The 21,300-nt window shown below is 35.9% G+C and overlaps 1 protein-coding gene and 1 long non-coding RNA gene across 3 annotated transcripts in view; one reads left to right on the forward strand and one right to left on the reverse strand.

Annotated features, from left to right (window-relative positions):
• The window catches only part of CDH18 (cadherin 18), a 656,995-nt gene that overhangs the window by 583,690 nt on the left and 52,005 nt on the right, over window positions 1–21,300 (reverse strand). The window lies entirely within an intron of this gene.
• Window positions 7,474–19,312, forward strand: LOC148114831 (uncharacterized). Its single transcript, XR_015733255.1, has 3 exons — window positions 7,474–12,443; window positions 16,281–16,378; window positions 19,008–19,312. It is a non-coding gene; the product is annotated as an uncharacterized LOC148114831 (long non-coding RNA).

Consider the following 21,300-nt stretch of genomic DNA (forward strand, 5'->3'; position numbering starts at 1 on the left):
AATAGGAAGAGGAAAGAATTTTATGTATGTTTGTCATCTTGAAGTACTTATAAAGTAATAAAAATGGGATAAAAATTCAATAAATAAATAAGAGAATGTTTTATACATTTGCAGGGCAAAATATTCAAAAGGGAATGTACATTACAAGTGCTAGACCTGACACAATAGTTGATTTATATACAGTACTATACAGTTTAGAGGGCGCTCTTCACTAGGAGAAATTGTCTGCAATTAATAGTAGTTGTTGTGATTTTGTGTCAATTTCTATGATAGAGTTCATAACTGGAGTCATGTTGTTGTGATCAGCACCAATTAGAGTATACCTCTTCCAAAATAATTTTCATTTACTAGGTTATATACATATGTATATAATGTGTGTGTGTTTATATAATGTATGTATTTGTATATATGTATATGTACAAGTATATATAATTTGCTTCATTTTCTCCTCACAACAATTTTTTTGAAAATCAAACTAATAGATAATTGTGTTATTATACATTCAGACGATTTTAAAATATTTTCACAGCAGTTTCAATACAAGAAAGGAAATAGAATTGTACTTTGGAGAATAAAATTATGCATGGGTACCTGTGCTTCGCTATGAAACTATGTGATGGGGCTTGATAAATAGACAGTTAAACCTTGAAAATTAATTAATTAATTAATTTTAAAAATTAATTAAAATTAATGAGTATTTATGATCAGCCCTTCTCTCCCCTTGTCTCCCTCAATCTTGCCCCACAGAAGCCTCTCCTCTCCTCTCCCCCTTCTCTCCCTCAGGCTTGCCCCACAGAAGCCTCCCCTATCCTATCACCTAATGACTTCCAAGATTTTCTGTACATAAAACTTAACTTTTAAGCACCTTTCAATGATTTTTGTTGTACTTAGAATGTTTGAATAATATCAATTTACTAATTTCCTCTATTTAACAAATATATTTATTAGATTTAGATGACTGCTCTTCTCAAGACTATAACTCTAATTAGCTTACAATATGACAAAAAGATATACTGACCAAAAAACAAATATATACCACAGCCAAAAGAAAGTACAAAAACTTAACATACCGCACACCCCAGGTTAAAGCGTTTTTGTTCTGATAATGTTAATTAAATACACTTTCTTTCTTTCCATCTTTGGCATAAACATTCTGGAACAGGAAAGTGAAGAATTACCTGAGCAAAAATAGTAATGATGAGGTTGGGTGTTTTATGGCCATAGCACAGTCACAACCATGTCCTGGGGATGTAGGGTGCTTTTGCTACTGTACAGTAATTTTATATATATGGAATGAAGAACTAAAAGAAAAGTAAGGCTTTGGCTGAGTTGTGATTTTGCATTAATCCTGAATTAACTGATTAATGTTTAGAGATAAGAGAAAGAAAGGTTGATCAATTATAAGTCACCATTTTCTAATTTTTGAAGCTCTTATATGTTTAATGTATGCATTATAGAAGAAAACAGTGAGCGTGTATAGGAAGTAATATTGGGTCAAATTTATCCTAGCATGAAAAATTATTCCTAACAAAAACTGGCAGGAACAGAACAACAAAGAATTTCAGAATAAGAATGCGAAAATACACATTAGCATTATTCTATACTTCCTCTAGAAAGAGCTGCATTTGCTAAATTTCTGCTTCTCATGAATCATTAAAAACCAAAACCCCACACATTTTTCAACTCAGATATGAAAGGGTTTACAGAATATGTGATCAGAGAAACAACTTTTTAGGAAACCCTATACTTTTCTCTGATTCGAATCAATTTAAATCTTTAAATTGGAATAATCTTTATGGTGTTCCCACCCACCTACACAACCATTATGCTATTTTTTTAGACTTTGATTGTTATCTGCAAGTAGTAGGTAGCAATAGCACCTGGGAATGATGGAAGGAAAGTTGTCCTTCTATTATCTGCTCCAGTGGTGGCTTTCAAAACTTTTTACTACCGGTTATGTGGGCGTGGCTTGGTGGGCATGGCAAGGGAAGGATACTGTAAAATTTCCATTCCCTCCCCAATCCAGGGGAAGGTTACTGCAAAATTCCCATTTCCTCCCGATCAGCTGGGACTTGGGAGGCAGAGAATAGTTGGGGGCGGGGTCAGTTAAAATTTTTATTACTGGTTCTCCAAACTACTCAAGATTTCCACTATTGGTTCTCCAGAACTGGTCAGAACCTGGTGAAACCCACCTCTGATCTACTTCCATCCTTATTTTGGAACCCTGAAGAATGACAGTACTAAAGGAGGAAAAGAGGCAATTGGAAATTGCTAAGATCTTCTGAAGGGTGTAGACCCTGCAGTAATATTTTACCATCCACTACCCCCATTCCATCAGACAAAGTTATTATGCTTTAAGTCTTTCATTTTCAGCTTGATAAATATTAAAGCCTGGTATATTTATAGCATTAATGAGTGAAATGGAAACTTCAGCCAGAGCTTCATTAAGATAAGAGATCATTTTAAATGTTTGGAAATTAGGATTTCAATCATCCTTTGATAGCAAAGTATCACTAAATCATGGAACTGGAATCATGAGTGCAAGCTATATTAAGACCCATATCAGTTTCCAGTAGCAAAAAGGGGGTAACAAATATTGGCACATGTACAGAACAATGTATGAACAAGAATCTTTGCAGCAGCCCATTAAAATTGCAAATTGGATCAGCTTCCCAGGATCTGCATGGCTTCTGCAGCTGCTTCCCAAGTGATGTCAGCCTTTATCTGAAGTTTTTTTGCAGCAGCAAAAAATTTAAACTCAGCAAAATAATATGTGACTGTATCCATTTTATGATTATAATAGAAAGCTGATTACAATGAATCAGGACCAAAACATGGATATGTCATATAAACCACAGAGATAAAACATAGAGTACAAACTGCTATTATTATGCCAGAGTTTCTCATCAGCATCATAATACTATTATTACTATTTGCACTATCCAAAATTGGAGCATATACTGTAACTACTGGCACAAAGTGAATGAAATGGAGACTGATAAGATTCCCCAAGTTATGTCTATTAGAGCAAATAAAATCACAATCACAAATCTCCTGGATCACCAGACTAACTAATTTTGTAAAAAACTGTGGCCTTCCTGTCTCTTGTGTAACCGGAGAATGATTTTAAAAAAGAGCTGCCCAAAGAATTAAGGATATAAAAGCACAAAATAATATAGCTTAGTAAGATGGGTATCTTGAAATGGCTGAGCAAATACAAACATACTTTTCAAATAGACAGCTGTTTAAAGTTACAACTGTCGAAACATTTTAGGGAGATATTTACATGAGCGAGATTCGAACAGCTTGACATAATGGTCAGATATGGGAGATTCTATTCTATACCCTACAATGAACGTCTCTGCATTTGTGAAGCAGCAGAAGTAGAAGACCTGGCTCACATCCTATTTGATTGTTGCCTGTATAAGAGGATGAGAGACAGGTACCTTGGTCTATATACCAAACGAGTGACCCATAGGGATTCCCATATCAAAACAACTTACCACAAAACAACTTATGTGCAGCCAGAATCTGAAAATAACATTTAACACAGCACAGTACTGAAGCAAAATGGTTTGGTTGAGATCAGCATATGTGGGACTGATTGGGGTACATTGTAGGGGTGATACCAAAATATAATTTTATCATATTTTATTTATCAATATATTAAATAATTGTATTTTATTCCAATTTCATTTTAAATTGTGTTTTATTCCAATTCCATTTTAAATTGTTTTTATCAGATTTTAATAATAATTTGTGTCTGGAATTCTGCACTTTGATATGGCCCAAGGGCTAATCAATAAACTAAACTAAACTTATTATTAACATTCTTTTGGAAGATTGTATGATATATCACATGTTTGTCATCACCCAGTGAAGATTTAATGTTTAGCCATTTCCCTGCTGTTGTTTTTTTCTACTATTTTAAGAGAAGCCGTGGATTAGCTGCCTGAATTAATCCTGTCACCAAAGACCATGTATAATACCAGTAATCATATCAACTACTGAATCAAATCTCTCACTATGCCTCCCCCTAAATTGGAGAGCAAATTGCCATAAATATAGGGAAGTTTAAATAACAGACAACATGGATTAATAACCAACTTCAAACCATGATTTCCATTCTCAGATTTACATCAGACATTCATTTATAATCTCTGCTCTTATTTTTAAGGGAATAGTTAAATTCAGGTATTGAAGTACACAGTTTTGTATTCAATCCTCATGCCAGCAAGACCTTGTATTATTATTTTCTTCATAATTACATGCTTCTCTATCAATATTCTAAATTATGTTTCAAAAAAGATAACTTTTGTTCTTTTGTTGTGATTGGCAAATAATCATTTGCACAACAGTACCGCACATACGAGACTATAACAAGGATCCCAGTTGGAATGTTATTATGAAGAATTCTTAACATAGTAGTTTAATTCAGATTATCCTTGAAACTCTGACTTGCCAGGTTAATGAGCACTTAGAATAAAGCTCATCTATCATTTTATTTTCCCACCTTCCTTCAAGTCTGCATTAGAACTAATTCTGCATTTCCTGATTTAGTCAAACTCAATATTTTCTTGTGTACAAAATGGCAATGGTATGAGTGAGCCTTCCAGATTCAAACTGTGAGATTCTGTTTTAATAAGGCGAGTGGAGATCACGTTCGTGCCATGATCTTTTAATTCAGATTGGTTCTTTTTTTTTTTTTACTTGATTCAAATTGGGGGGGGGAGCTAAAAACCTTGTCCTGTGGAAGGGACAAGACAGGAGATTCAACCATGCAAGAAAAACATTCATTTTCCAGTTTTGTATACAAGAACTTTCAATAATGATCCCTTCCCAGCCCATCGCAGCATGGCAAATTATTGTGGGATATGGTCAAGCATTTAGAGGAAAGCTGCTCCAAATTGTATGCAGTTCAGGAGTGAACTACATGGGCCTATAGGTCTTCCCTTGATAAAGTGAATTACAATGATTAGGATGACCACTAAATTGGAGCAAAAAAAAATTGTCCATAAGTCTTTATTGTTATGAAATATCACCTAGATTTCTTCAATTCAGATCTAATAGCCCTAGTTGGGGAGATCCCTTGATCTCCAGGCCATAGCACAAAGTTCGATACAATGTTGCCAAATAAAAGTAGCACAATGTCCTATCAAATTACAGTTTACATGAAAAAAAAAATAGATACAGTACATTTCAGCAAGTCTTCACGCTCTTGTAAGAGTTAAAAAAATCCCAAATATTTAGAACCCTGAAAAACAGTGATAAACTTGGTCAGACATGTCTTTTTTTTTCCTCTCCTCAGGAATATCACTGCCACAATGCCACATCCACTGTGACTCAGATCAATTGAAATTATATAGTTCTGAATGCAGATAATAATTAATCCATACTTCAAGATGCCCCATATAACTTTTGAGGTTGGGTTTAAAAATATGAGAGTAATCTAAAGTGGTTGGTGCAGTTAGAATTTATTTAAGCTTACTTTCTTAAAGCAAAAGGCCTTTTAGTATAAATGCTTCAAAATTTTATTTTATGGGCATATTTTTATTGCCCAGAATCACAACTGTTATTTTACTTGAATATCCACAATAGAGGAAAAATAGGTGGAAAAATCAACAAAACATGCAAAACTAAACAGAAAAATGTCTAATGTTACCTATTACATTATAGATATGTCTTACAAATTTAGCTTTTACTTCTTGCTTGAACTCATATAAATATATGAAAATAATGGCTTCAAGGAAATTTTATTCATTTGTTAATGTCATGACATAGTATTTCTTAGATCAAACCTGAGTACTTTATGGCTTCAGGTCACATTCAACCTTTTTGGCCGTACCGGTTTGGCTTACACAAGGTCAATGGGAAATTAGAAATCAAATGTAAATATATGTGCTGCAGGGGGCAGGAGAAGAAGCTGGTTTGACTCTGCATTGTCACCATGCACTCCTTCAGTTAGCTGACAGCTGCAGAAGGGCAGGAGAGAAAGTGCTTTCTTGTATCTGTGGAGTGCTTGTCCCTTGCTTGGAGCAGCCTGACGGTCAGTTCCAGGAGGCAGCAGTGATGGTCATCGCTTGAGTGAACCTGGGCTTGGCCACCAATCACTGCCTCGGGTAAAGCACAGCCTTGTGGGTGAGTGGGTAAAACAGAGCTGGTGGCTGTTGATTTGGCCCTCCACAACAGTCCCAATTGCTCATGTGGACCCTTGGAAAAATGAATGGCCCACCCTTGTCTTAGATTAAAAACTGAAATAACTAGGTAATAAAAATCCCATTTTTATTACCTACCATAGCAAGGATGCTATAATTAGTCAAATATATTTAAGTTCCTTTAAGCAGATTGATAAGATACTAAGAAAATTCTTATAGTAATGACAAAACTAGATAACAAGTTTGTTATCTAACAACAAACTCTTTCTTAAAATCAGCCTTCCTGCTGGCTATATATCTTAAATCTTAATTTCATTTCATTTTCTCAATGGAACAAAAAATAAAATAAAATCAAAAAAGAGTATGGTTATAAAGCCATCAGGGTGTTTTCTTTAACATTGTGGTAGGGATTTGGCTCCATTTTTTTTTTAGCAATTAATGTAGCAGTATTTAATCCATGTAGTCATCTTCATTAGCAATAGTCAAACTGTGCTATATGAACTGAAAGTTTAATGGCATGTTGGGATGAAAGTATGATTTCAGCTATATTTTACACAGCAAGTTTTCACACTGGGACAATCATAATATGAAAATTGTAAATCTATCCACTGTACCTTTAGAAGTAATAAAAAACAGAACATCAGAGTTGGAAGGGACCTTGGAAGCCTTCTAGTCCAATCACCTGCTCAAGCAGGAGAATCTGTACTATTTTGGACATATGGCTGTCCAATCTCTTCTTAAAAACTCCAGTGATGGGACATCCACAGTTTTTGGAGGCAAGCTGTTCCACTGATTAATTGTTCTCACCAACAGGAAATTTCTCTTTCGTTCTAGGTTGGATCTCTCCTTGAGATCCATCCTCTCATCTGTTACTTCTCCTGCCCTCAGGTGCTTTGTAGAATCGGTTGATTACCTCTTCTCTGTGACAGCCCCTCAAACATTGGAAGATTGCTAGGGTTGTACTAAGAAAAGCACCTAAAAAAGTTTAAACCAGGCCCTTAGATTTTGAAGTAACCATACCTATGGATGAAAAGAGATGGGAAAATTAGCTCTCTTTTTTCCCACCACCACTATCTCTTTTCCACACCAGCCCTCTGGGGAGCCAGGAGAGGATTGAAAGGGAGATTCTCACCCCACCCAGGGTTTGCCTAAAATCAGAGTGGGAAACAAAACAAAAACGTTGGGGTTCATAGCTCATCTTAAGTTGAGGAAGGTGGTAGAAGGACACTGGTCGAATCCAAGATTTAAGCCAAAATGAACATTATTAACAGTACCAATAAGTTTCCAAATGGACAGTTTAAAACAAAAACAAGTAACACAACTCTAGCTGCTGCCAAACAACCCTAATCTACAATCTTGCCTGAGGTAACACTCCTTTTCCAAGAGTCCGGCCAAATCTCTCTAAAGACCAAAAACTTTTCCCTCTTAAAACCTGACAGAACCCTCTTCTTTTCTTTTATTGGCTCTTAGTGATCAGGGGACTCTCTCTGAGCACATCAACCTAGCTTGCTCTTTAAAGAGCCATCTGCTGCCCACTATAAGGGTATTAGTAGCTGAGAGGAGTCAGTCACCGGTACTGTCAGTCAAGTATGAAGTGATTTCAATTATTCAACTGGAATTTGGATTGCTTAAAATTTCAGAGAGGAATTGTAATCATTTAAAAATTCTGGATGGTTGGTCTTGATGCTTTAGCAGCATTGAAATTCCCTAACTCCTATCAGTACTGAAATGAGCAAATATACTTAAAAATACAGAATTAAAAAGCATTGCTAAAATGGATATAAAGTGAAAGGTAAGTATTTACAAGAAATTAAGAGCTATAAAGCTCATATTGTTAAAACCATGATTAAGGGTCTTAAAGAATATTGTGTATTTCTTCATGATTTTAGGATGAGATTAATTCAACAGGAACAACAAAAACTAAAATTTACATTTATTGAAACCATCCAGGAAATGTTTAAAAAGGGTCAAATATCAGCTTCATTATGCTGAAAAATTAAACTAAATGAGGGGAAACAATCATGTAAGTTTATTCCATGATTTCTCGATTTTGGGTTAATAATTATACGTTTGTCAGTATGAGGTTACAAATAGCAGCAGTATCACACTGTAACTATACTCTAAAGTTATATACTAAAATTTGAAATCTATCCATCTATATTAAAATGAGATAGGGACACATATAAACACATACCCATATCTGGTCTTTATGTATTCAAAAAAGTGCTATTCAATATCTATAATTTTGAGTCACTGATGTGTGTTTGCTTTCTGTTTATAAACTGGCTCTTCATTGATGCAATTAAAAGTCCAATCAATATTGTTCAAATGGTACAGATTTGATTATGCATTTAAAAATTAGACTAAATGATTTCTGTACAACTTTTGATTTTTTTTTATTGGAGAACAATGGAACCAAACTGATTAATTATTTGGCAATGCTAATACTGACCTCAATATATAGTTTTGGATAGCTTTAAGATATATACTGTAATGCAGTTTTTGATTGAAACATAGAATTGAAAATATTTTCCTGAAAATAATTTCTAAGAAGGAATATTTTTTATTATATGTCAAAGAATTTCAGTGGCTGAAAGTTACAAACATAAGTGTTAATAAAATGAACTGGTGTTATCTGATTAACTTCCTATTTCCTTTCTGTACCATCAGTTTGGCTCAGAGTTTTCAAACTCTTGATACTATGGTCAGGGAAATAGGTCAGAAATGCAGATTGTAGAAAATTCTTTATGACAGTAAAAACTCAGGCATTTGAACAAGTCAGGCAAGCATAGTAAGCCAACGGCCCCAACCTGGAAAAAAAGCAAGTTCCTTCCGTGATTCCATGAGATAGATAGATAGATAGATAGATAGATAGATAGATAGATAGATAGATAGATAGATAGATAGATAGATAGATAGATCCTTTAAAAGTTATAGTAACCAAGACTGGGGATTTGTCCTCATCTTTTCTCATTTGCATTGCTGACTGATGGATCTTCCTAAACTAGAGTCAGACATTGTGCAATCTCATCTGCATAAAATTAAGTTGTTAAAGCAATAAGCATATGTGTGTTTTTTTAGTGACTAACTGGTTCTTGTTTGGGAACTATTTCTTGACCAAAAGAAGGAACACAGAAAACATTTTTTTTTCCCAGAGCCATTCATCTTTTGGACATTCTTTTCCATTTCAAGAAAACCATGGCTTCAAAAAGCCAAAGGGGACACTGAGCAAACCCAGCTAAAAAGCACCAGCAAGCAGTGACATTCTATCTTTCTTGGTTTCCAGATGCTGGGAGATTTATTTTATACTGACCTTCAAGGACCAGAACTGTGTGCATAATCAATGCTGCAAAGGAAAGATAATTCTTTTGTCTTTTTCTCTTCAATCCAACAAATGTTTTTTTTTATTTTATTCTTCATTGCCACGTGAAACAATGCCTTTGCAAAAATTGCTCTCATTCAGTGCTTGTATTTATGTATGCGTGTAAATGAATGCTACATATTTTAAATTGCCCTGCTTCTTTGCTACAGAAAGAAGTCTGAGCTATTCTTGCTTGCTTTGTTGTGGTTACAGTCTGTTTTTCTCTTATCTTATTTATAGATGAACATTATGTATTACTTTTTAACACCCCTTTTTCGCATTGAATTCGATGTACTCAATTCCCCATCAATGACTAATTGCTTCTTCTTTGATTTCAGTATATGTCATTAGCCTCAATTTTTCTTTGTGCTAAATTGTATTGATGGATTATTAATTATACTTTCATATATGATCTAGGAGACCAAGTCTATAATTATAGCTTCTTTATAAATCAAGGAAAGATACAACTATAAAGATTTTGTCTCTAGTTATCAATTGTTTTTATTCTATAGCTGTACAATTTGTGATCAACCAAGCCATATACATGTTGTGAGCAATATCTGTCAGTTTTTGAAAGCAAATTAGTAAATTTCTTGTAGTCCATGCTACCAGGCTACCAAGTTCATTTATTTATCAAGCTCCACTTGATTCTTTGAAACAAAAATGTGAAGCTAAAATACTGTAAAGAACAAAGCTAATCTCAAGAATAATTTAAAGATGACATACTCTAGAAGCATTATGTTGGTAATAATAATAGTAATTAATAATTAAATAATTATGAAGAGTGCTGAAAAAAAATGAGAGCCATTATTTATTGAAAAATTAGTTTTAAAGATCTTGGGGAAAAAAAGAAAAAAATATTTATGGCTTGGATAGACTATAAAAGGATATCAGATTCTGGTTCACATAGCTGAATTGAAAAAAAAAAGTCTCAAAATTTTTGGAATTAGCAAAAATATTCAGCAGTTTACGAATCCTTCAATTAACTTCTGGTGAATGAAGCTGATGGCTAATGGGGAAGAGTTAGGAGAAATAAAAATCAAACATGGAGTTTTTCAAGGCTTTATTTTAGCGGCTCAATAACAAGCTGTGCCAATTAATTGTATGAAGAAAATGATTAATAAATTGACCATTTGATCAGTGGATGCAGCAAAATCTCATGAACTGATTATAAGGAGCATCATGACCAAGTTGCCAGAATTATTCAGGGTGTTACATTTGAATGCAGTAAAAACCTCTAGAACCATCAAGTTCAGAAGATTTTGGAAAATGAGTTGGTTAAGGTCTTATGGGACTTTAATCCAAATAGACAGGTTTCTTGTTTTTGGTATGCCTGAAATTATAGTTATTGAAAAGAAGAAAATCTGGTTCATTGATGTTGCCATATTGGGTGATGATAAGATTGAAGGAAAAAAAAATATTACAAAATACCAGGATATTTAGATCAAAGTTGAACACTTACGGAAAAAGAAATCCATTGTATATCAATTGTGATTGGATTCCTTGGAGTGATTTCTAAAGGACTTCCCCAATATTTGACAGTATTGAATATAAGATATGAACCCCCTAACAGCTCTCACCTTGTTTGGAACTATCTTTGTTCTTAGACACTACCTTAATAATTCTTAGGTCCCTTGGTTAGAATGTGAATTGCTAAGTTTTCACAAGTCACAGACTGTTCATCTTACCCACACTATAAGACAAGAAAAATAATAACAATGAATCAGGTCCTTTATCCAGGCAGCAACATTGACAGACTCTATTTACGAAGGAGCATAGGTGGGTGTGGAACGATGAAAATACACCAGACAATTTAAGAAGATGAAATGGCATTGGAAGAATATCTGAAGGACAAGTGAAGAAAATGCATTGAAGCTAGTACACCATGAAAGTTTACTGAATGCCAAAGAAACCAAACTGCTCTAAAAAAAAAAAAAAACCAAATACTGTAAAGAAAAGATATATAGTTTTATGGCAAGGTAAAGTATTATGTGTTGAGTACATTAAAAAAAAAAAACTAGTAGGCAAAACAGATAACAAGACCTGACAATACCTAAGAGCAAGAAAGTTGAAGAAAGAGTCAAAGGAACTAATTAACTAATTGAGGAACTAAGATGCTGCTAGATCAGGGGTCTGCAACTTTAAACACTCAAAGAGCCATTTGGACCCGTTTCCCACAGAAAGGAAAACCCTGGGAGCCACAAAATCCTTCCTGTGCCTGACTATTTCTTGAGCGGCCACAAAGCTAGCATATGTAGTTGAATTAAATGTTCTGGTTTCTTCTGAAACTTTTCTTTTCTTGGATTTATCCAAGGTTGGCCTACCAGGGGTTGAAAAGCTCAATAAATCGTGTGCTGGCAAGTGTTGCACATTGGCGGTTGTGACGCATATTTTGAGTGACAGGGAGCTGCAGCAGAGCGGTAAAAGAGCCACGTGCAGTCCAGAGCCACAAGTTGCTGACCCCTGTGCTAGATTAATGGCAGACTCCCCTTCCCCTCCTCTTTGGTCTCCATCCACCCATCTTTTTGATTAGCACGTTGATGTATTTATTTACATTGTGTTCCTTTGTCATTGTTTACCTTATTCTATTATTTTACTTCTGCTTACTTGCCTTTTCTTTTTTCTTCCTTTTTATTATTGTAAGCCACCTGGAGTAGCCTCATGGCAAGACAGGCAGCAAATAAATTTAACAAATAAATAATTCTGGCTGCATAAGATCAAGCCTTAAGAACAAATACATATAAAGCCAGAATTGAGAAAACAGCAATAGACAGCAAATGCTGCCTCTGCAAAGAAGCTGAAGAAACAGTGGGCCACCTACTTAGTTCCTGCAAGAAGATTGCATCATAGAATGACTACAAAAAACAGCACGACAAAGTAATAACAATGGCACTTTGAAGTATCTGCAAGAAATGCCACATCCACAAGTAAGTACTGGTGAAAGCAAAAAATAGACAAAGTAGTAGAAATTGAAGAAGCAAAAGTGCTCTGGGATTTTAGAATTCAAAAAAACAAAACAAAACAAACAAACCCCCACTAAGCACCTGACATATAGCACTCCAGACTTAACTACTGATATTGTTGACAAGAAAGACAAAAAAGGCTGTATAGTGGACAGATTGCAATATCTGAAGACAGCAGAAGAGAAGAGGAAGAACTGGGGGGGGGATCACAAAATGCAAAGACTTGCAAATAAAATGACTGTGGCACAAGAAAGCAAAGAGAGTACAGTACTAATAGTACCAGAGTTACTTTATAGGGGAGATGGGCAGCATAAAAATAAAATAAAACAACGTTTATAGCAATAGGTAGTTTGAGTGCAATTCCAAATCACCAGGACCACCATTTGAACACCAGCATGACTGACAAAATCATGACTGACAAAATCATCATCAGTCAATTGCAAAAGCTGTTTACTTGAAAAAGCTTACATCCCACAACAATGCCTTTAAAATTATTAAACATCAAACATCTGTCTATCCCGGGCCCTTAGGAAAAACCTGAAGTGATAAAAATGCCCAGTGTGGCTGATTGTGTGACTAACCATAACAGTAATGCATTGCATTTCTGTGTATATGAGGGTTCATCTATCCAACAAAAAATCCATGAAGGACAGCTAAATAGTTAAAGGGAAAATGTTGGGCCTAGGAGGCTTGTTTACCAATAGCCTCTACTAAACAGTTAATTTCTAATTAGATATAGGTAGCAATGTTCTCCATTTTGTGAGTGGTTCCATAAGACATCCCTGATTTGAAAAGGAGGTTCCTGCAATAGATTGTTATATTAAAATACTGAACTAACTGAAGTTATTCACTATTTACCTTCAGTAGTATTTAATCTTATCAAGGTGTGATGAGTATGAGCATTATGTGAGGTCTCTGAGAGTTTTGTCACCTTCATTGCAGCACACTGGTTACTGATGCCATTTGTCATATGGTGACATTGCAATTCACATTTTGATTACCTGATAATATGTGAAAGAAGAGGAAAATATGGATGTATATTCATATCCTCCTGAAATCTGCTATTAGCCCAAAATGAAAATCCTTGTAAATTTAGGTTTGTATACTGCAGTTTGTTGGTAGCAATCAAACACTATGGAATTAAACTTTAATCAATATGCAATAGTAAATGAAATACATATATACATAATTCTAAACATCATCCTGCATCAGCACTTAAATTAAAGTCAGGATGTAAATCAAGTAAATATATAAATAGGTTTTTGTTCTTTCTCATATTTAGAATACACTGGATAATGTTGCAACAATTAAATATAAATAGTTTACAGCAAGTTTCAGTCCTTTCTGTAATATGGTAAAATGTTATATTATGATCTCCATGTTTGGCCTGTTCAAAATGCTTCAAAATGGATATTCTCTGCAATCTCTCCCCATTCGTTCAAGAAGCATTTTTGATTTGCACGATAAGACATTAGGTGATTTATTTAATAATTAATTAGGTACTTAGATGCTTTAGATTCTTCAGTACAGCCATGTTGACTCAAGTTCTCTCCTCTGTCACTGACAATTGAAAACCATGACACTGTGAAGTAAGTGTCAAATGTGACTTATTATATGATGCTCCTTGTGAAAACAATTTCAAACATCTCAATCAGTTCTGAGATCCCTTGAACTGTATGGCATATATATATTATATATATATCTCAACAAACATATTTAAGGTTCACCCCTTACCAGTACCTCTCAAGGACAAGCTAGCTATCATGACTCTAAAAACTGCAGAACCATTTACTACCCTGGAGGAATTATACACTGTACCCTTTAATGGCATATGAAACAGAGTTATATGAGACCTCATGTTAAAATGCTATTTAATATATTCTGGTGTGAGTTCTAGCTTAATGCAAACTTGGTCTGTAGATACATTAGTTCTTCAGAATCTGACCGTTGGTCTTTGGCTGTCTTTCAACATGCCTGCAAGGAAGAGAAGTAAAGTTATCTTCAGCATGCATATGGCAAGTAACACAGAAAATTTAAAATGTTCATTAAAGGTCACACACTAGAAGTCTGTGTTGGAATGAATCTTTTAATTATCAAAGTTGGTTCTTTAATTACATTCTTAACTAACTTTCTTTCCTCACCTTTATACATCAAACGTTGGCCTCTAGTAATCGCTCTTCTCCTTGTCAGAAAGGAGCTAAAAGGTCTTATAAATGAGACAGTCATAGTATGAGGCTATGCTGCTCCCTTACTAAAAAAAAAAAAAATCAGTTATCATTGTAAGCAACTGAACACATATCCAACACAAATGTTGGAGAACAGTTTTGGATTGTCAGTCCCCAGAACTCATGATACATCTTATCTTACTTGTATAAACCAGTAGCATAGTCCCTGTTGTCTTGAAGTAGGAGCCTCCCGCCCCCCCAAAAAGACATGAAATAGTCTTAAGGTGATTACAAGAAAGAAATCTAATGTTTAAAAAAAATCTAGAAAAACAGTGACAATCCTGTCTCATGCAGCATTAGACTCTTGTCCACTATGACCTTTGTCCTCCCCTCCCAAATAGTCATGCCATCTCCACTCTATCTTGAGTTTGTTGTAAACTGGGCAATAGTATACACTTCCACAGTTAGGAAGAAATAGAAGCATAATGTAGATGCTAATGGGGGGGGGCAGAAAGGGAAAGATAATGTTAGGTCCATTGCTCCAGCAGAATTTTCCCAAAAGATAATGTACTGGAAATTTATTGTTATTTTTATGTGTTAAACACTGTACATTATTATGGCAGATTGGATTTCCATTAGAAAAATTCACTACATTCAATAATAATAAAAGTAAATTATATCAACGATACGATATTCAGCCTATAGTTGATCCATGACAGGGTCACATATATTCAGAGTACTGCATTATTATACTAATTGATTATATTAGAAGTCTACAATATGTTTTCATATATCTTCCTTTGATGTTTTGTATTCAGCATGTATAAAACATGACATTTTTGTACCTGATTTTCAAGTCAATAAATCTGTTGACATGATGCTCCCAGATTCAATAGGGTTCTTTTAGCTTTTGCTAAATGCCAGGTCAGTCTGTAATGATTTAATCACAGATGAGAAGCCAATTTGGTGGGTATAGCCAAGATTGGGCTAAGTCTGGAGGGAGTGTTCCCTCTTGGAAGTGTCCCAGCTGGGTTTTGGGTGTGGCACCAGCTGAGACTCCATGTTAGGGATGGGTGGTATCATTCAGGAGTCTCCTACAGCTTTCAGGGCAATGCTCCTCAAGTTCCTGGATGTGAGATTATGTTTTTGGGGAAGAAAAAAGTGATTACATTGCACTGTTTGAAGCAGATTACCTGGACTCTTCTTAGTTAAGATTGAGCCCTGTGCATGGGATGGTAACAGTGTTGGTTGCATTTTTGGATGGTATATGGTGGGAGTGGGTCAGAGGTTGTGCATTTGACTTTACCCTTCTCGACCTCTTGGTGGCTTTTGATAGCATCAACCATGCTAGACCTCTGGATAGGCTCCATGGACTGGGAGTGGGTGACATTGTACGTGCTGGTTTTCTTTCTTTCAACAAGGCAAATGTTAATTGAGAGTGAGATCCTTTCCGCAGTCCCTACACTTTGTGCTATCTCATGCGGTTCAGTAGTCCCTCTGCTCCCTATTTAATTTCTACATTAAACTGTTGGATGAGATCATCCATAGCCATGCGGTGTCATCAGTATGCTGATGATACCCAACTGTATATCTGGCCTGGCTGAATTAAGTGATGTTGTTGTCATTGTGTCTGGAGGTTATAGGAGTTTGGCTGAAAATAACAGGATATAGCTGAACCATGACAAGATTAAGTGGCTCTGGGTTTGGGGGCCCCGCTGCAAACCGGTAGTAAAGGTAAGTAGAACCCACTCCTGAATCAGACTATACTGATTATGAAATAGCATGAAAAGCCTTGCTAACTGCTGTCAGCCAATTACGTTTTGCAGTACTTTCAAACAAAGGAATAGACATCAGGTTTTGAACAATGTATTTGTTCTTCCTGATGATCGATGGTATATAAAGATAGTGATAACCATTGACAGTAATAATCCCTCACTTGGTTCAAAAGCATATTCTTCCTTTAAAAATTGCAATCAAGTGTAGCCAAATGTTTTTCATGCCCTCCTCTGAAATCCTGTTTTAGATTCATAATAATTTGCAAGATGCAGGTTTCAAATAAGTAAATCTATATGTAATAAAGAAACCAATTGTGACGAGCAATTTCAAACAATTAGCTTAAAACATTAAACCAAATGCAAAAAATATTATGCTTCTCTCCCTTCAATTCCAGTGAGATTAGTTTGCAACCAATGAGGCTCCGAAAGTGCATTATTATCAGAATCATAGTTAGAATCATCAAGGAATCATGATCTAACCTCAGTTTTAAATGGTGTGCCTCAGGCTAAGATCCTCCCAAAACATATCTGAAATATATGGAAGTACAGCAATTTGCTCCTTGGTTGATGAAACAATGGTCAACAATCATTAAGCACTCAGTAGACCTGACCAAAGCCAAGGCTTCATTCTAAATTAATATAAGCAATCCTTGACACATGATCACAATTGAGCCCAAATTTCTGTTGCCAAGTGAGATATTTGTTAAGTGAGTTTTACCCCATTTTATGATCTTTCTTGCCACAGTTGTTAAGTGAATCATTGCAGTTGTTAAGTTAGTAGCACTGTTGTTAAGTGAATCTGGCTTCCCCATTGACTTTTCTTGTCAGCAGGTTGCAAAAGTTGAACACATGAACCTTGGACACTGCAACTGCCATAAATATGAACCACTTGCCTTGCCTCCAAATTTTGATCACATGACCATAGGGATGCTACAATGGTCACAAGCGTGAAAAATTGTCTTAAGTCTCTTTTTTTCAATGCCGTTGTAACTTTGAACAGTCACCTAATGAACTGTTGTAAGTTGATGACTACCTGTATGTTCTACTTCTTACTCAGATGCCTTAAACTAATATTCAGTGATAAGTGGTTGTCAATTTCCATTTTATTAGAGATGTCATATTGGCACATCTGGGAAAACCCGAATCTGAAAGTTTTCAGGTTTTCCCCACCTAAAGGAAATTTCAAGTCCCTGCCCAACACCCATATGTCCATCACAAGGTCCAATCAAAGCACCATCCCAACTGGAGATGCCTCCCAGTTCCAGCCATCTAGGTGCAGGGCAAGATGTCCTTGACTCTCTGAGAAAGGAATGTTATTATGACTATATATTTATTTATTTATTTATTAAATTTTTATACCGCCCCCTGTCCCGAAGGACTCAGGGCGGTGAACAGCCAGAATTAAAAATACACAATAAAAATATTAAAATACATTAAAACGAAATTAAATTATCTTTGGCTTCTCCAATTTAAAACCCCTTACCCATAAAATTCCCCAATTAAAAGATTTTTAACCCAGCCCGGCTTGCTGAAATAAAAAAGTCTTCAGGGCCCGGCGGAAGGTCCGGAGGTCCGGGATTAGTCGTATCCCTGGGGGTAGCTCATTCCAGAGGGCGGGTGCCCCCACAGAGAAGGCTCTTCCCTGGGGGGTCGCCAGCTGACATTGCCTGACAGACGGTACCCTGAGGAGGCCCTCTCTGTGGGAGCGTGTTGGCCGGTGGGAGGTTATCGGAGGCAGAAGGTGGTCTCGTAAGCCATAGAGCGCTTTGAAGATGAGAACCAACACCCTGGCTCCATACAATCCCCCCTCCCAGTTTCCCACAGTAGTAAATGTGGCAGGCTTGAAGATCCAATGAAAAAGATGGCTTCCAGGCCTGACACTGGCATTCACTCTGTTTTGGATAATACTGAACTCAGATTGAAAATGTACAGAAGGTTCTTGCTTAACAATCCAATGTTCAGCAACAGTTTGAACTTACAACACCACTGAACAAGTAGTAATTACAATTGGACCTTATATTATGGCTGTTGCAGCATCCTGAGATCACATGAACACAATTTGTGACCCTGCCTGCTGGCTTCCTACAATATAACTCGGTGGGGAAGCTGTCAGGAAATCAAAAGTCAGGGCCATATGAAGTCCGCACTTAATTACCCATACAGTCTTCGTTTAATGATGGAAACCAGGACTACTGGAGCTACTGTAACTAAGTGGCACAGTCATGTAGATTTTCAACTTACAACCATGTTCTTAATGACAGTTTCTGGTTCCAATTAACATGGTTAAACAAGGAAATACCTGAAAATCCAATCTAGTAGTGGTTGTTGTTGTTTTTTTAATTCCCCAGGTGACTCTCAATCTCTAAGTGGTAGTGGGTGCACAATGACATGTGTTGTGCCAGCTGTGACCATTTCTGAGGTAGTTGGCTCTGGCAAGAATTACCATATCTTGGTCCTAGCATATATTATTAATGTGTTTTCCATGGACTTCTGTTCAGAATTTTCAATTGGTGCAAATGTTTATAAAGTGGTAGATAATGTTTTGCCTGTACTGAGAGATATATACTGATTATTAACTCTCTGCTTAGGACATTGCTATTGGTAAAACTATCTGTTTTAATACAAACCGGTCTGGAAGCAGCTTGGCAGAAGAGACCCATTCAAAGGATGACCTCACTTTTTGAACACAGCAAAGGATCTCGTCTTATGCTGCTTGTTACGGAATAATTTCTGCCTTCTTTTCTACTTCTTGGAATGGAGTTAAAATATTCCTTTTCAGTCAGTATTGTTTAGTTTCAAGGTGTGCTTATAATGATTTGTTTTTTAATTGTTTGCCGCTTTGCAAAAAAACAACAACCCTTGAATAAAAGAAAAATGCATATAATAATATCAATGATGAGAACTGAGTAATTATTTTATCGGATGGAGGAGAGCTGATGCCAGCAAAGGATGTCTTACTTTCTCTTGCTAATCCTCTACTGAACAGGCTATCCAAAAGAGGGACTGTCTGATTTTTACAAAGGGCTTTCAAAAGTAGATTCAGGCTGTAATGAGTTCATTTCTAGGGTGAGAGTTAGCTCATTCCTGCTCCAATTCACCTCAGTAGCGATGGCTATCTTTAAGCTTTTGCTTCACTGTCCATTAATTGCTTTTCTCTTCACCTAATGCTTCTGCCACCAAAACATATATATATTAGAATACTTTATTGCCAGGATATTCTTTGATAATTGAAAGTAATAGTGTGATCACGATCTCCTTTAGAGCCAGGCTGAACACTTGTGGAGAAACGGTTTCTGATAATAACGGCAGAAGAGAAAGAAGAGGTATGATAAATTGCTACAAATTCAATAGATGTATTCAACTGCAACTCTTTCCTGTGCCCTCAAAAGCAAATCCATAGACTGCATTACATAATTAGGCTGTCCTAAGGTGATGCAGGGAGAAAATCTTTGGAATGTGATCTAAAGCCAGCTTCCTGTGTGGCAAAATCACCATGTGCCTCTTTGGTGGGCGTGCTGCCAAAGGCTTTAAAGGATCATTAGGCAACTTCTAGAAATGTTGGGAAAATTGAATGTAACAGTTATGGGCATAGAATGAGACAGGAAATCCCTCTGATGCTGCTGGCATGTCAAAATGCAGACCCAGTGGAAATAAACAAAAGCCAAATGCAATACAGAACTCCACTTTGAAATTCAACTGAGCTGACGTGGTTTAAATGAAAGAAAGAAAGAAAGAAAGATACTTCTCCTAATGCAGCTGTATGGGGACTTGCCGAGAACATCTTAGGTAAGGGAATACTGATAAAATCCAAGTGGATCCCATAGTTAAACCATCTATTAAAATCAACAAGGAGATAATGAAAAATTAAAATTTCTGGAAGGTGCTTTCATAGTTAAAAACACGTGCTTGCGAATTTAATTAAATAACACCCCTGAACATAATCTAGTCTAAATATTTAGAACAGGAAGAACAGAAATGGGCACCTCTTGATCTATTATTTGCCCATTTCTAAATAAGAAATAATTTCTGTAGAAAACACGTATCTGCATGCAGAAGGCCCCAGATTTCAAATCTGGCATCTCAAGTTCAATTAAAAAGGATTATGGAATAACTCAGTGGAAAAGCCTTCAGCCAGAGACTTTAGGAGTTGCTAATCAGAATGCTGAGTTAAATAAGCAAATATTCTAACTAAATGTATACTAGATTCTTATGGTCTATTCAGTGCATGTAATACTGAGTGAACAAACTTTCTGAATGAGAAATGAAATCCTCCTCTATGATAATTATTTATATTTCAGTGGTACAAAGTAAGACATTTTATTTTTGAAAGTTGTGGTATTGAAGTAATCAGAGCCAAGACGAACCATTCATCCTGCCTCACCCCTCTTTTCCTTTCCCAATAGGCTCCCAGAACAATGAAAGAATGGCTTGCCTTCAGAAGTTGTGGGTGCTCCATCACTAAAAGTAAAAGGTAAAGGTTCCCGTCGCACATATGTGCTAGTCATTCCTGACTCTAGGGGGTGGTGCTCATCTCTGTTTCAAAGACTACCAGTAATCCTATTGCATTGAAGAATGAAAAAAGCTCAGCTGCAAATCACAGAATGCAGAATAAAACACAGTTCCGGCATTCAGGATATCGTTTCCTCTGGGGATATAAATAAAACTTTCCAAGATAATGCTTACCATAGTTCAGTGGCTGTATTGTATAAATGCTAAACCAACCTTTGTTTTTATTTTGACAGGTTGGAAGATATTTTAATACTCCAACAACTAACTCCTTTTAAAATGAACCAAGTGCAATTTCACTGCCGCGTATAAGACAGTTGAAAAGAAGAACAGGACAAGAATTGAGTTAAAATTAAAAGGAAGTAAGATAAAGGT

This window comes from Pantherophis guttatus, chromosome 3, assembly GCF_059756535.1.
Source record: "Pantherophis guttatus breed Tessera chromosome 3, ASM5975653v1, whole genome shotgun sequence".
Classification (NCBI taxonomy): domain Eukaryota; kingdom Metazoa; phylum Chordata; class Lepidosauria; order Squamata; family Colubridae; genus Pantherophis; species Pantherophis guttatus.